The sequence below is a fragment of the Crocodylus porosus genome, unplaced genomic scaffold (assembly GCF_001723895.1).
Source record: "Crocodylus porosus isolate Cpor-Errol unplaced genomic scaffold, CroPor_comp1, whole genome shotgun sequence".
NCBI classification, from domain to species: Eukaryota; Metazoa; Chordata; order Crocodylia; family Crocodylidae; genus Crocodylus; species Crocodylus porosus.
In genome coordinates, this window is record NW_017728947.1 from 66,237,519 (window position 1) to 66,251,458 (window position 13,940).

Here is a 13,940-nt window from a genome sequence, read left to right on the forward strand (position 1 = left end):
TCATGGATATGTTGGTGGATGCAGACCTTGGGAAGGAAAAAAAAAAGCCCACTAAATTTATGAAACCCATTAAAATTCAAATGTGATTTGTATTTAAGCAGATTGAATAGTGAAAGATGCCCAAAAGCTACATTTTGGCCATTTATGATTTTGTCCTTTTCTTTAATGAACTGATTTTGATTTTGATTTTTGGTTCCGTTTTGTTTTGTTTACTTTTAGACCAAAGATTGGGTTTTAGAAAATGCACTCAGTGTACTAAGTAATTTAAAGCAACAACAACATTGTTTCAGTTTGCAGCACTGCCCGTTCAAATGAATCAGAAGGGGACAAAATTAATGATTGCCTTCAGTTTGTGTTGTGTATATTTTGATGTATGTGGTCACTAACAGGTCACCTTTATTTTTTTTCTAAATGTAGTGAAATGTTAATACCTATTGTACTTATAGGTAAACCTTGCAAATATGTAACCTGTGTTGCGCAAATGCCGCATAAATTTGAGTGATTGTTAATGTCGTCTTAAAATTTCTTGATTGTGATACTGTGGTCATATGCCCGTGTTTGTCACTTACAAAAATGTTTACTATAAACACACAGAAATAAAAAAATAGGCTAAATTCATATATACTCGATAGTTTTTTTGTCTCTTTTATTAAATAGACTTAAAAGGCTGTAGAGCTCTAGGGAGTTCAGTGCTGCATATGCAAGGCCCACATTTTTTCACGCGCTCCTTTTTTCTCTTAATATAGTTGGGGGAAAAATCTGTAATTTGCATGTTAAAGAAGCAGGCTATTTAATCAAACGGGAGGGCCGTTCGTATGTCATCCTTTCCTGACCGGAACTCCCTTTGACTTGTCTGGGGAGTTCTCCTTAAAAACGTAGTGCGATCTAGCTGCGCTTACTAGAATAGGCATTAAATTAAAGATGTCCGGGATTTTACCCCTTAAATTTACGTGGTTACACCCACGGGGCTAAATGAGAGAATTTAAACCCACCTAACTTGTGATCTACATTATTCTCTGCACTTTTCGAATAAATGCCACCCCCCTCCTTCCCACCCTTAAAAAATTACTTTTGTGTTTAAATCATTGTTAGGGCATAGATATGATTTTAATGGAGAAAGGGACTTGGACAAGCTACTTAGTTTACAGAGTTTGGCTTATAGGACTACGCCTAAGTAGACAGGATACGTGTATATATGGGTACACTTACTACCTTCATGTACCTATATACATAATCTTTTCATAAAATAACATTCAGGGTTATCCATATTTTAATGCTGCAAACAGTTCTTGCTTTAAATATTGTTAAACTGCCTCTAGTTGTCAGTCAGCAAGTATTTTTCTGGTGGCTTCCCCCCTCCCCCACCCTCCCGCTCCCCAAGATGCTGAGGATGAGCTGAAGTTGCAGTATATTATAGAGCTATTGCCGAAGTAGTCACATGATATGGTAGATTGCATAGCAGTGTGTCAGCCTCTTTTAAAAGGCATTTTTAATGATTTTAAAATGCGAAGCACTAAAATGAATCTCTTTCTCACATTTTGTCCTCCAGTGCTAAATATTTACTGAAGCCCACTAGCATATAAAAACGTACGTAAGTATCTCGCCTTGACTTGAGGAACTGATCCATTTGCTTTAAGGGGACGATGTGAGGACTCTTTAAAGAAGTATTTGATCCTAAAACTGAAGCCGTTTCTTGAGGAGTTAAAGGAACCCTATAAGAGCCACAAACTCTTGAAAGTAATTAGAAAACTTGTGCAAAAGGTTTACGAACTAATTGGATCCCGCAGTGAGTCCGTGGAGGACAAGTTGTTCATTTGTTACAGTTGTATAGTCTGAAATGTGTGCTGCAGTAATGCAATAAGCCGGTTACTTCTCACAATAGGCCCAATGAAAAATAATCTCTATCCCGGAGATGTTATCGGCAAACACTTTAAAGAGTTGATCTTTCTTTAAAAAAAAAAAAGTGGGGTGGGGGGAGGAGAAAGAAAAACAGCAAACCCCGAATTCTTAAAACATTAGAATAGTGACCACACGGGGAGAGAGAGGGGGGGAAAAAAATCTGATAATAAGACCTACACAAACAAATGCAAGCAAATCTGCAGGGAAGGGGGAGAGTAGGGTGACGTTCAGTGAGAGATGGGATACCAGGCATTACTTCCTGGGGTAGGAGGCAGAACAATCTCTGATAGTCTTGGCTTCCACTCTAACTCTTGCAGTTCAGATTCATCATAAGTGTAAGGAAAAGGTTGCTTTGTTTTAGTGACACTACTATGAAGCTCACCTCCTACATTCCACCCCTCCCCCCCACGCAGAAAAGAAATCTTCGTCCATTAAAACTTAAGATCATGCCCAAAAGAGTGTTCGTAACTATGGCAAATAATACTGTGATACAATCAAATTGGAAGCTAAATTTGATCAGAAAAATGCGTGAATTTAAGTTTTTAAAATGTGGAGTCCCCATTCTGTATATTTTTACCTAGAAACTTAAAAGAATGGCATCTGCTGCAGCTGACGAAGGAGATGATTTATTATTTAACGCTTCCAAAAGGTTGCATATTGTGGGAAATCCAATAGCACATATTTAACATATTATTCCGTTTGCAGGGTTTTTGTTTTGTTTTGCTTTTATTTTTTTAAACAAAACTTGCTGATAATATACTGGGGGGAGGGGGGGAGTGAATAGCCAAATTGGCTAAAGGCATAATCTCTCCAAATCAAAGTTTTACGGTGGTTAATAAGCATTAATTAGGTAAGCATGATGGATGATAATTCCTTGGGGGGGTGGGAGGTGGGGGAAGTGGCACTACTATATTTCTCTAGGTGCCTCTAATAGACAAGTTTTAAACAAGCTCTCCTTGGTGCTTAACTTTGGGTTCAATAACAAACTGCTGCCTAAGCATTTCAGTTGTTATTGACTTTTTTCTTCTTCCTACTGATGTAGGGGAGGGGGGAGGTGCTTGATATGGTAAGGTAGTCAGGTTAGTGTATAAATATAACCTGGGATGGAAATGATTTTGAAGAAACATGCTAAAGAATGAATATCGTGTAGCCGAACAAAAAAGGCCCTGGTTTTATATTTTACTTTCCTCTGTCTCCCATCCAACAAGCTAAAACTTTTGTTAATTCAAGATGACTTTTAACAAGTCTTCAAACATACGACAGTGCGGTGTGAAATTTAAGGGGATTTTTTTTTCTTCAGCAAAAAAGTGTGATTTTATTTGTTTCCATACACTTTGGACATGCAGGCGCCTGAAGTCGAACTTTTAAGATCTTTTTGGCAATTAAAAATATATATTTATAATGTGTCAAGTTATCCCCGTGGCTTTTTCCCCCTAGGGCTTCCCCTTTGATATTGTTCATTTTTAAAAATTAAGAAGCTATTGTAATCTTTTTGGCTTGTTTTTGGGACGATCAAACTGTTCCATGTAGGTCATCTTCTCTATAGTTCATCTATATAGAAGATGAAGCATTAATAAACTTCTAGTTGATTTTTTTTTAAGTGCTAGAAAAAAAATAAGTGATCATTAATGAGCTGCTTTCTAAATTTGCAGTCGAACGTCAGACAAGCCCCCTGGTTTAATTTCTTTTATTTCCTTTATATATTTTAAACTTCCTAAATTGGCTTCACGAAAACAGCTCAGTTTATGCGAAAGACCAGCTAGATCGTTTGCATGAAAATAAACAATAATGAAATCCATCTAAGTACGACCATTGGGCGGAGGAAATCTTAAAAAAAAATCTGACCACTGAAAAAGTATGGGCGGATCTGTATTTTTCTAATTCTGACTCCTTTCTGATGATTATTAAGATTTCTATCAGAAATTATGATTCAGACAGACACCCCCTCACCACACGCTATGAAATTGAGTCTCAGTCAGAACTTACGCACTGCCTACTCAAGCAAAACTCCACTTGGACTCACTAAGAGTTTTTGGTTTTTGGTTTGGGTTTTTTTTGCCTGGATAAGAAGTTAGACTTGAATACTTATTGCCAATTTAGTGATCATATTATTTTATTGGTCACAAAAGTCTGTAGGTGTGTATTATCGCCTTTATATATTTAATTCCATACTCATTACAGGCTACTTGCATATATTGCAAACACATTCTATACATATACGAATATAATATACACAAGTATGTATCTGTGTGTGCATATGTATATGTCTATATTATATGTATGTGTATATATGTACATACATATAGTATATACACATATACATATATAATGTATATACATATGTATATATTATATGTATATGATATATATATGTAAATACATATATTTAAAGAGAACATATACACATTACACGACTGCGGAATGAAATCTATAGAAATAATATGCACACTATATGTCATTTGACTATAGAGTTATCAAGGCGATTGTGTACACCTCTAGGATCTATACACCCATGGACTTTTCCCCACCACTAGTGTCTGGGTACATTTGAAGCTCAAATGCTCTTGTTCTGAAGACAGGTTTTTTTTTCCTCTGTGGTGAAAGTGACTGGGTAAATGGGTCAGAAAGTGGAGAACTGGGTTAGCAAGAGGTGAAGGTGAAGATCATTAGAGGTTTTAGGGCTGGCTGTGGCTGTTTTGCTGGGTTTGTGTGACTGTGCCCAGAGGGCGGAGTTCCTGCACATTCCTACCTCACCGGAGAACCTGCCCTCAACTCCACTGCAGCTTACTCCAGAGAGATGGGACCCTCCAGAAAGAAAACCTGCCCAGCAATCCCAGCAAGCTTTCCCGCCAGCAGGGTAGGTGCACTTAAAGAAAACCTTCACTACTTCTTCCTCTTCTCCTCGCAGGCAGATCCATGTGATGCGAATGAATATAGATGACAGACTTCTGTCTACACGTATTGTTTCCCAATACCCCAATAATAACCAGATCGCCTGTGCAACTGAAGTCTATTTCAAGACACCAGTTACATTAGAACTGTTTTTGTCCCAAGTTAAGGGTGCCCCCCCCAAGTTAAATAGTTTCCTTTGTTAAGCCATTGAATTTTAACTTGTAGGTCGAACATTTCTTCACTATTTTGTACATTCTGGCAGTAAATCTATAACGTGAATATTTTTATTTTACTTTTTTTTAAAACTTAAAGGCTTGCTATCAAGACACTGACACGTGTGCACTGTTTTCTTTGTCTTTTTTAAGACGCTGTGAAGAATTACCTACACCGGAAAGAAAAGAACAGAGGCTTCAGGCATGCTCGTGTTCCTCCTTCCCGGGGCTCGGTGAGTGAACCTTGTATGCATCTCCAAGCTCAAGTCATCTTAAAACAGCTTATTTTGCTGGGGGGGGTTGTCTGGTTTATTCAGTGCAGCAACAATTACGCGTAGATCTTTCGACGTGTTGCAGCTTTGCGATCAAATTTGAAACCAGAAGTATTTGGAGTGAACAGCAGTAGTTTGTGGTATTTGTTTTGGTTTGGTTTTTGTCTGTTAAGAATTAAAATCGCTACTTCCTCAGTCCCCGTAACAGATACACTGCGGTGACCAAGAGTGTTTCTAAAACAACAGATTCAAATCTCTGACTTCGCAGCGGTACAAGCACGGATAGGCGGTCCTGGCGACTTTCAGGGGGACAGATCATGCTGGTTTTTCCTAAATTCACCAGAAAGCCACTACTACCAGCAATTCTAGGGGAGCAAAGACAGAAGTTCTCTTTTCCTTTATTTTAGAAATTGACATCGGGGTCGCTGTGGATAAACCAGCCGGCAGAAACTTTCCCCATGAAAATACCGCTTTAACATTTCAAACTCTGAACGAGAGGTTTTACGATATTTATTTATTTTATTTATTTTAAAATCGACGCATTTTTTCCCCTCTTCCTCCCACTGCCCACCACTCCCAGGTCTTCCGTAATTAAAATACTTACTGACGTTGCAGACCTCGACCGTCCTTGTAGTATCAGGAGCTGGGGTCACTGATTTACCAGACTTGATCATATTACTACACATGAAAAAGTCTGCATCTCAGATGGACTAAAATTCTCGTTTTTCTGCCTCTGAGCTGGTTGGGAGAGGAAAAAAAAAAAGAAGAAAGAAACACTGAATCGTGCCCCGCTCTGTAAATGAATTGAATTCCCTTGTTCCCTTAATTTGTAAACTCGGGAAAATAATTAATTTTTAATCCACCAATTTAAGTTACCAAAATGCTGCGAGATACGGCACCTGCTGAACGTAATCAGAGCAAGTGGTAATGAAGTATTGATTGCTTTGATCTCCTCTTTCATATCCATGAGTGCACAGTTCATTTTTCAGCGCAAAGAAATGGAGAACTCAAAGCAATGAGTCCTCTTTAGAGTAAGCTGACACGTGGCTGGCAGGCTGGCAGAAATTTGCCCCACGACTGAATCGGTTCCGCAATGAAGGTTTTACTGGATTGCTTTAACCCGGGGTCGAGTTTTAGACGTCCCTTTCTGCCTATTTATACACTTCTGTGGTGATGGCTATGCAGCATGCTGCTTCTGGTATATTTAGCGCAAAGCTGCTGCAGGGACAAGGGCCGGGGATGTCCGTAGGGCTGGAGATGCGGAGCAGGGCCGAGATCTGCCCTGCCCCTGCCCCTGCCCCTGCCCCTGCCTGTCCCGGGCCCGCCGGAGCAGTGCGGCTGCCGGAGCCCGGAGCCCGGAGCCTGCCTGGGCGCTGCTCTGCGAGCAGCAAGGTGAGGGCGCTCTTGTCAAGCAGGAGAGCCGCACTTCCTTGTTTGTCACACGCATGGAGCTTCGATTTTCAGGTGCCAGGAAAATTGACTCTGTAAAGCAAAGCCTTTTCTTCTTTTTTTTTTTAAAAAGTCGATCCACTGTGTTTACACAGTGCCTGTTTCAGATCTCAGCACTTACCTGCCAGTTGATAAAACTGTGTTTTCCCTGTGATAGATATATATTTTTTAAAGACTTTTCCCTTCCCTGCCCATCAGCAAGGGCGGAACAACTTGGAAAAGCCTCCTACAGAAATTTTGCTGATCTGCTTCTCTGGGCAGGCTTACATTTAAGTATAGGCACTCGCAAAAAGATGCGTATCCTTCGCTGGCTATAGCAGGAGGCTGTTATGGTTTTCTTTTGGGGGCCTGACAACAATAAGAAAATAAAAATCCAGAGGGGGTGGGGAGGAGGAAAAGAAAAACAAGCGACAGCAGTAACGACGAGAGGGCTGCCTTTAGTGCCATTTGGTAGCATACGAGATAATCAAACACCACGGGCTAAAATACCCTACAGACAGAGAATCGTGTAATGCAAAGACGAAAACATCAGACCTGGCTTGGTGGCATATACAAATAATTGCCTCTCCGAGGCTATCAGCAAGATAGGAAGCAAAAATGCTTATTATTATTATTAATCAGCAAGGCCCATTGGTACTGTTGGCCTTGCTGGTTAAAGATCTTCGTTTCCATTTCTGTATTAGCGTTTTCATTGCAGTATTATTATTTTTGTGCATAAGTGCCTGGGCACACGGAAATACCTCAAGTAAGATCCCTCCTATTTATTTTGGGGTTTGCTTTTCTTGATTCGAGACCCGTGTGTGGTTTTAGACTATGAAGTGCTGGGGGTGGGGGGCATTTTTCCAGTTGCTGCCCTGTATTGAAAACATAAGTAGACAATCCCTGCAAACCTAGCTCTTCTGCGTGAAGATTGAGGTTAAATGCAGTGCTCATGCAGGGGGTTTTGGCTCTTTCGAGTCAAGGGGACAGGAACCCGAGGAATAGGGACTTCGGTGGGTGGGTGTGGAGGAGGGGGCGGATTTGCCATTTTGAAGGATTCCCAGCGCTTTGTATTCAATGCTGCAGGGAGAATCTGAGCAGGTGAAAAAAAAAAAAGACTTATTTTAACCTCCCCGAGCTTTCTAAAGCAAGAATTTGGAGAGCTTCGGTATAGTTGAGTCGCGCCTCAGTGAGTCTGAAGTGCTCAATTTTCTGGGTGAAGCCCTCGCCAAACTCCCATTAACTGTATACAGGGAGCTGGGGATGGGGTTTGGGGGAGGGGGAGGGGAGGCAGATTTCATCCCACATGGTTTATTAGGAAAAAAGGAAGTCATGATCTGTAATTTTTTCTCCTCTCCTCGAGCGTCTTCCACCGAGAAACGATGCGTTTATGGTGAGTTTCTCTGTTCAGTTAAACATACAAAAGAGCAGGCAAGATTGCCCTCATTGCCACAAACCTGGTAAAAGGCCGCATATAAAATAAAACCCACTGCACTTCGCAGGTAAGGGGTTGTGTTTGTTTGTTGGTTTTGGTTTTGTTATAAAGGGCTTAAAATAATCCCAGACCCGTTAAAATTGGCTTTTCCCAATTGGATACAATACATTTGAGAATTTAGTGCGGGGACTTAACATCATGATTGTTCTTTTATGTTAAAAAAAAAAAAAAGAAAGCTCTCAGGGATGCTGGAGTAGAGAAGGTCCTTTCCCTCCTTTCTCTCCCTCCGCCCGAGCGTGCACACAAATCCCTACATCCACACACACATCTACACACACATTTCCAAACAGGCGTGTCAGATCCAACAAGGAGACTTTTAACTGGCTATCCCAAAGAAATGAAACCCTGAAAAGGTAGCTGCCTGACAGATTATTAGATCGATCTGTGCAAAGAGCTGATTAAATGCCTTAGATAATAACTAATATTTTTTTCACAATATGGCTGGTAGCTGATTTTAAAACGAAACAGCGATTGCTAACCCTAATTTCGTGCTGCTTCGGCCCCGTGTGTGTGCCTTGAGGTGAGAATCACGGTGACAGGCAATTGTAACTGCATTTGATTAGCCAACATCATACAAGCTCATAGACATTCATAAGAAAATGCCTCTGAGCCATGAGAATCAAAAGTACATTGAGTTAAACGATTCCATAAATGTTTTTAAGGAAATATAGTGTATTCGCTTTGAAAATGTATTCTGATTGTAACTTTCTCCCGGAAAATCCTAAATAAGCATTACAGAGCCCTTTAACTATTTCCAGAACTGCTATTGGTAAGGTTATCTATTCCCCAGATAAGCACATTTTTTGGTCCACCCTTAATACAATTTATATTCAGGCGGAAGGGTGGGAATTATGAATACTATTTTTTTATTATTAAATCACTGCCCGTAAAAATACTAATAATTAAATATGGATAGCTCTGATTGCAGGTTGGGACAGAGAAATCGATTGTCTCTTCATCAATAAGACAAGTGTTGGCTAGCTTCCTATTGATTAGTGTGTTTATTTATGCAGAGCTTTAGGTATTTACTTACATATTTCGGTTTCTTTGTCTCCTGATTATTATACCAGGTTGGGTTGAAAGAAAGAGCTTATACTGGGAAACACGCTTGACAGATCCATTCTTAGCAGACCTGATCGTGGATTATTGCAATCCAATAAGTTTAACAAATTACTTATACATGCTTGCCTTTCGAGCAATTAGGAAACCATATCAGATTAAACCCTCTTGCTGCATTTAGGGGAAGCTGCATTTAAATAAATATAAGTGAATCTTAAATCCCCTTTACAATGAATAAAAAAATCATTTAGTGGAAATGCAGGCGTTGCAGAGGAATGATACTTCGGCTTATGGGCCCGACGTCTTCCCCCTCGCTTCCTTTGTAAATCTAAGATCCCTTCCTAGCGATACAGTGGCCTCTAGGGTTTTCTAATAGCTGAAATTTCAGAATCCAGAGTAATCAAAATATATAAACCGCGTATTTGCTTATTAAGAAGATCTGCATTATAATACCACGCTGGTGGCTCATTTGAATGTAATGCTTTCTATACCTTTCTGGCTTCGTGTTTTAGTATAGTACAAAGATCTTGCCAAGGCTAGGAGCAAAGTCTGCTCTGATCGCAAGAAGCGAGCTCTTCCAGTGGTTTGATCTGGAAGGAGAGAATTTTTTCAACCTCTACCTTTAAAATGAACATTCAAATACAGCAGCACCTTCTGGTGCGGCCGTGTCAGGAGATTATTCTGACGTTTCAGGGATTTGTGCTATATGTTCTATGATCCAGGGACAATCAGCTATATTTATAATATAGCAATAATATAGCAATATTATTCCGCCCACAAATACTCATCTTGCTTATAGTTTAGGGAAAACTGCAAAGAGGCAGTAAAAACACATTCGCACACACACGGTCACCGCAGATGGCTTATTTCTTTTAATACAGTCTCGTCATATTCAGGGAGAAGGAATGACTGATTTTGTACAGGCTGCGGATTTCTATTTTTCCAATATTGCGTGTCGAATTTGTCCCTAACTAAAGCTCCCATTAGCATTTAGAGAGACTTTTCCTGTGTGTCAGAGTAGTATAGTATCAATATTGCTCGAAAGCCTAAGCACTGAATCTAGTGTGAGATAATTTGTTTAGCTGTCAAATCGCCACCTAAAAATACTAGTGTTTTTTGACTGGGAACAACTGCTTTCTTGCAACCTGTAGATGTAAGATGCCAGTGCATCAGATGATCACTGTCTCGCCCCTTCTTCTGGTATAGTTGACGGTATAGGCTTGCATCTTATAGCGCTAAGTCTTTCCTGTGAATGAACTAGAAAACACTCGACAGGTCGTGAATAATCGTTTTAATGAGTGTGTAAAGCGTGCGACGGGGTGCACGGAGCTGTCGGGTTAAACAAACAACTTGTACCCTGACGAAATCTGATTGTTAAAGTGCAAAGTGGTGTCAGTCCAATTTCCATCCCAGTCCGAAAAACCACAGATCTAAGTCGCGGGAGTCCAATTTCCCCCATTAAGGAAAAATAACAATATTTTCCGAATGTAAGTGTGATCTTCTTTAATGTTAGCCCTTGCTGAACAAAAAGACCATTTGCAAGGCACAAAGATATCAAGGTTCTTTCTTTCTTCTCTTTTTTAAAGGGCCGAGTTAACAAGTTTATTTTTGACATCTTCCTAGCTACTGTCAGAGCAGCGTGATAAATATTTTCTCTTTTCCCCTCCTTTTTTGTTTGTTTGTTTGTTCACAGATCGCTGGAGATAAACATCGAAATAATTGGATCTGAATGACTGAGGCTGGTAACTTGGTCCTGAACTAAGATTAGATCTAGCAACGTTTGCCAAGTCTTTGAGTTCCAGACAGGTTTTCAAGCAGAGGCAGGTACAGGTAACTTATGGCATTTAAGGAAAATGGAGTTACAATATTGTCCAGCGCCACAAACACAGAAAATATGCAACCTCCAACGCGTCTGCTTGCACGAAATCAATGTCCATTGATGTCTTATGTAAAGATATGCAGGCGTTAAGTTTAGGAGGGACATTTTGAAGGAGCTGATCTCAAAAAAGTCTAAAGAAAACTCAAATCGTTCAAATTCTCCAGGCAGCCTGAGAGGTCCTGGGCGGATCAGAGTGCTACTCTGAAAACACCCTTTCCAGGGACAGGGTTTGGTACTGGGTGTTTTTTTGTTATGGGGTTTTAATTTTTTTTTCTTGCAGTGTTTACTTAAGTAAACCAATCTCTGAAGTCAGCTGGAGGTTTGCCTTTATTGATACTCATATTTCTTAAAGATAAGGATTTCAAAGGGCCCGATTGGTCCAGATCCTGGGAATCCCACGGAGGTGAAAATTTGGGCCTTAAGGCGGAAATAGATTTTTTCCAAAGCGTTACTAGTTTTAAAATGCTCTGAAGGGCCAGTTTTAGCTTCAGAGGAATACTTAGACCTGAGTCATTCATCCAAAAGCAAACATACTTTTATATCCCCACTGTACATGTTTCCATTGTAATGTTTTGAAAAATTAGATTGATACGGATCGATAGGTCTAAAATATTATGGGCGGGGTTGATCTTGTTCCCATTGAGATGACGGGAACTTTGCCTTTTATATTAATGGAGCAGGATCTGGCCTCTCAATTATTCATACATACATGCATATATATGTATGTATATATATACGTACATATATATGTATGTATTTATACAGAGAGCGAGAGAGAGAGACATGCAAGAGTATCTCTTTCGTTTAGCTTAAGAAAAGTGTATTTTACATGACTCCAGTCTACTTCTGTATTGCAAGGCTGGACCTTTTCCAATACTGCAATTTTGCACTGCGTTCAGGCAAGCTGGAGGCATAAATGTACCTCCAAGTTTGCCTTGGTGCTCCTTAGCACGACACAATCACCACTGGAGTCAGTGCTCAAGCTGCTGCAGGCTTCGTGGTCGCCGGGTCGAGCCCTATTCCAGCCCTTCACAGCGAGCGCACCATTTGAGCCCGTAAGGCGGCATTTAGCGAACTGCATTTGAAGAGCACCCTAGCGAGTAAGCTAGGGTGGACAGACGCTTTGTCCACATTTGATGCGCCTACCAATTAACACGCCCAAACCTCACAAAAATCAAATCGCTATCAATTCTTCCCATATGTGGGTCCTGTACTTTACGCCCTGCGCATCCCAAACCTCCTACTGGCAGCTGGGGGTGCGAGAAGAAAGCAGGATCAGGTCCTGAAAAGAAGAAAAAAAGGAGGCGGGAGGGGGGGAGAAATCGGAAAGTAAAATAATTCACCATGCCATATTCACATTCAGCATGGACAGAAATTAAGCTACTACAGCAGTCAGCAAAGCAGTCCTCAGCGCCTTCTGCTAGCTGCAGAAAAAGCTCCCTCCAAAAGGGAAAACGTAGGCATTTTTAAGTATTTCCATTCGTAACAAAAGCGTTTTAAGACCTTGCACTGACTGTAACGCTGCTGTATGCATTTGGACCGAGAGTCTGCGGGCAACAAGACCCCAAGCTTTCCCATGTGTAAAGGAATATGTATCTGCCACATCCTCGGTGTGCGTTTCTCATGCACAAACTTGGATGCAAGAGGTTGCATCTGTTTGGGGATTTAGTTCTCTGAAGAAACGCACTATCAAAACATTAATTATATTTGAAAGGGAGCAGATTATTTGTTTGAGGAAGAATTACATTCTTGAATTTATATTCCACGCAGATCTCGCCTCCTGTCTGCGAAGAAGGTTGCATTTGTGAACGTTGTCTCCTGGTGATGTACCCGACCATGTACGTAGGTGTGTCAGGCTGGAGCCCGGCGAGGTGGGAGATGTTCTGGAGGTGCTTGAGACACCTCTGTAGGACGCTGGCGAGGGAAGGTCGCAAGCACCACGAAATCGTGAATGTAACACGTTCAGATCTCAATCCCTGCTTCTCTGACAACGGGGACTCAAGCCGGAGGTTTAGCGCGGAGATGGAGGGACAGGCTGCCTTAGTTTCCCGGCCCTGTGACTCACGGGGTTTGGGCCCACCATTTCTTTGCAGTTGAAAAATGCCAAATCTGACATGCACGTCTCACTTTGGCTGGCAACTGAAACCCTACCAACTGTGTGAATCATCGGGGATCATTTAGAGAGCCCCCCTCCCCCTCCCCTCCCTATTTACTGCTTTTGACATAATCAATAAAGTAATTAAACAGCCTTCCTCATCTCTGGGAATCTTTGCTGAAAATGGGGATGAGGAACCAGGCTTCGGAAGCCCCCGGGTTGTCAGGGGCGCCCCAGACACGTCCATTTGCTGTCCGCGATTGCCCCCCTCCTTCCCGGCCCTGGCTCTGCTTCCGGGGAGACTTCAGCTCGGCGCGCTTGGCCGTGACCGGCAGTGCTGCACCCTCCTTTTTCTCTTCTGGGTTGGTCCTTAAATGCCCCCGGGGAAGTAGGGCCTCAAGGGGAGGGATGTTTCTCTTGGGAGCAGGGTCCCGAGGCGGGCCGGGCTGGGCCAGGACACGGGGGGCTCTTTGCTTCCCGGCCTGGAGGAAGGGGGATGCTCGGGGGGGCAGTCGGTGCTCGTCTGGGGGGACCAGGCCGAGTCTCGAGCGAGTCCAAGGGCCCCGCACGTGTGTGTGCGCTGGGGGGAGGGGATCCGGATCGCCCAGGGAGGGGGGCCGCAGCGGCTGGAGCTTCCTGCCCTGCCCCGCCCCACCACGGAAGAGCGCCCCTCGGCCCGGGGGAGGGTGGCTCCCGCCCAGCCGCGCGG

At 42.0% G+C, this 13,940-nt stretch overlaps 1 long non-coding RNA gene across 1 annotated transcript; it reads left to right on the top strand.

The window, feature by feature from the left end:
- Positions 1-4,298: 4,298 nt before the first annotated feature.
- On the top strand, positions 4,299-13,385 carry LOC109320935. The gene is made up of 4 exons (XR_002103888.1): positions 4,299-4,756; positions 5,157-5,236; positions 10,951-11,087; positions 12,907-13,385. It is a non-coding gene; the product is annotated as an uncharacterized LOC109320935 (long non-coding RNA).
- Positions 13,386-13,940: the final 555 nt, after the last annotated feature.